The sequence below is a fragment of the Callospermophilus lateralis genome, chromosome 3, assembly GCF_048772815.1.
Source record: "Callospermophilus lateralis isolate mCalLat2 chromosome 3, mCalLat2.hap1, whole genome shotgun sequence".
Classification (NCBI taxonomy): Eukaryota; Metazoa; Chordata; class Mammalia; order Rodentia; family Sciuridae; genus Callospermophilus; species Callospermophilus lateralis.
Genome location: NC_135307.1, coordinates 63,051,423 through 63,054,085, shown reverse-complemented (window position 1 = coordinate 63,054,085; position 2,663 = coordinate 63,051,423). Strand labels below are relative to the sequence as shown.

Here is a 2,663-nt window from a genome sequence, read left to right as displayed (position 1 = left end):
TGAATGGGACTTAATTATCGGGATAATGAGAACTGATTTTCATTGTTTTAATTTGGGGGAAGGAATGAGAAAGGAGGAATTTTTTTCCCTCCTCTGGATGAAAGGATGCTAAACTGTGGCCTCCTTCGGGGTCCCACATATTCCAGCCTGCTGTTGGCTAAGACTCCAGAGTTTTTTTTTTTCTGAAAGTGTTAGAGCTGACTTCATGTTGGTGCTTCCTTCAGGCACTGTGAGCTGGTGTAAGGGCATGTCTGTGCTGGCATCCGGCCCCAGAAGTCCCACCAAAGCCACGTGGACAGAGAACATCACTTGGACAGTTCTGCCTTGGCTCTGCCCCTTCCCAATGCTTCCAGTTATGAGTGAACCATACCCTGTGCTTTTTAAAACTCCAAGATCTAGAGAGTTCAACTCGTCTTTGCAGGGCAAATATAGAATTCTGGATTATTTGCACGTTATTGGAGGCACAGACCATGCCCCAGCTCTGTATGGGTTGCCAGAATTCTTATAAAGACCCAGAACTCTTGGTCAATTGAGATAAGCTCTGACCCCCATGAACCATGAGCGTCATCTCCCCCTCATTCAGTTTGACTCCATTTCCCAAGATCTTGATCTTCATATAGGAATGAGTTATTATTTATTCTCCAACTTGCTCACTCATTTCTATGGAAATACATAATGACACATCCTCCCAAGAAAGTCAGCTGGTGAGACCTGAATCAGAGAAACATACAAGGGGGCCCTGCTTCAGTGTGACTCTGGCTAACCAGGAGAAGGAAGAGGGGGTGGGTGTAGCAGAATGGGTGACACTTTGTAAAGAGATGAAGGCTCATGAGGGCCAACATTGAGTGGAATTTCAACCAAAAGCAAAGAATGGAATTGGGTGATCTCTCTGAGGAAAGAAAACAGACGCTGCTGGAATGAAGAATCCATGTGGGGAGTAAGATCTAGTCACAAAGCAGGCCCAGATGATGTGGAATTGGGAAAGCCAGGCAGAGTGTGCTCTCCTCTGCCCCTGCCCCCAACTCCATCTGTGGTCATAAAAAGTGGCCGTGGTGGCTGTCATTTGTTTTTGTTTTCATTTTTCCCCTCCCAAGTTCTTCAAAGAGATAGGCAGAAAGGAAGAGCCTGTGCCCTCTTTGGTGAAGCACAGGGAAGGAAATGCTCTTTCATGTTTCCAGGTTGTCTTCTCAGGGACAGCTCAAACTTTATCCCCAGGGGACTCAACGGATCCTTTCTCCGCTCAATTCAGTTCAGGCTCTCTCTCTCTCTCTCTCTCTCTCTCTCTCTCTCTTTCATGGTAAAGACTGTTTTATTGGTGGCAGTTAGTACAAGTCAGTAAATATTGATCCCCAAGAAGAGTTCAGTTATTTATCAGATCACTCACTGGTCTATAAAGAGCTGACTCAAACTGAACCTAATGATTCTGAGACGACTGTAAACAGTCCTGCTTCTTGGGAAGTGAGGCAATAGCCAACTGATACAGGGATCGGCCGTCCCACCAACAGTGAGCATCATGGCGGCTCTATACAGCAGGATGTCAGCTACCCCACCTTTTAGATGCACTGGATTTCCGTTATCCTCCTGAAACAGCTTTTGTTTCTCTGGAACTTTCTTTTCAAAATGGCTGCAGGAAGCAGAGCTGATGGTCCTTTGGCCAATCTGACGGAAACCCAGCAGATTCCGCAGCATCCTGCCTCACTTACTGCCCGCCAACCGCGGCAACGGAACGCCAAGAACGAAAAGGCTCCTGTTTCTTGAAGCCTGTGACAGGATATAGGTCAAACTCCTCCAATCTGGCAACTGGGTTCTTTGTGACAAGGACTAGGTGGTTCAACAGAGCTGGCTATCTCGATTAATGGGCCCACCTGGCCCCTTTCTGAAGAGAAATGCCATCATCCTGCCCAGAAGCCTATGTGCAGGCCTCAGAGACTGTGTGTGCCCGTAGAGTCCCTTACTCATGCCTGTCAGGAGGGGGACTGGCCTCAGCGGTGGTGGCGGTGGCTGTATCCCTCCTAATGGAGACTCCTTTGCCTTAGAAACTCATGTAGGTCACAGGGGAAAGTTGAGTCTAGATGGCATGAGGTGTTCCTAAGGTGTATTTACCATCCCTAAAATTTTATGTCACCCAACTAACCACTCATTGCAAAGATATATCGACATTCTGGAAAGAAGAAAATCCTGGCAGAGTGGAAGTTAGAATAACAGTTCTTGGTATTGACATAATTTGTTTCAAGTTCTCCGGGAACTTAAAAAAGTCTGGACCCCATTCTCAATGTGTATATTAAATTTTATGAAGCCACATCTCTTATTTCTTAAAAAAATTAAAATTCCAGTAATTTCTGCCAGGATCCTAATAGTTGAGCTTGATTCAGCTCTACAATGCGTCCCATTTGGAGACCAGGGACTACAGAATGGATTTCAAACATTTTAGCTTTGACTTAAAGGATGCTTCTCCACCCAAACTAGCCTATTTTTTTCCAGACTCATCTGTTAGTCCCTGTCTTGTACCAATGAGATCCCCCCATTACTGTAGCTACTGGTTTTCTTTTCTTTCTTTCTTTCTTCCATTTTAACAGTTCTGTTTTTGTTTCTTCTTTGTTTATTTTGAGTACTGGGAATCGAACCTAGGGATGCTTTACCATGGAGCCATACCCCCAGTCCTT

The 2,663-nt window shown here is 45.5% G+C and overlaps 1 pseudogene; it reads right to left on the bottom strand.

The window, feature by feature from the left end:
* Positions 1-1,414: 1,414 nt before the first annotated feature.
* Positions 1,415-1,689, bottom strand: LOC143394645 (cytochrome c oxidase subunit 7A2, mitochondrial pseudogene; annotated as a pseudogene).
* Positions 1,690-2,663: the final 974 nt, after the last annotated feature.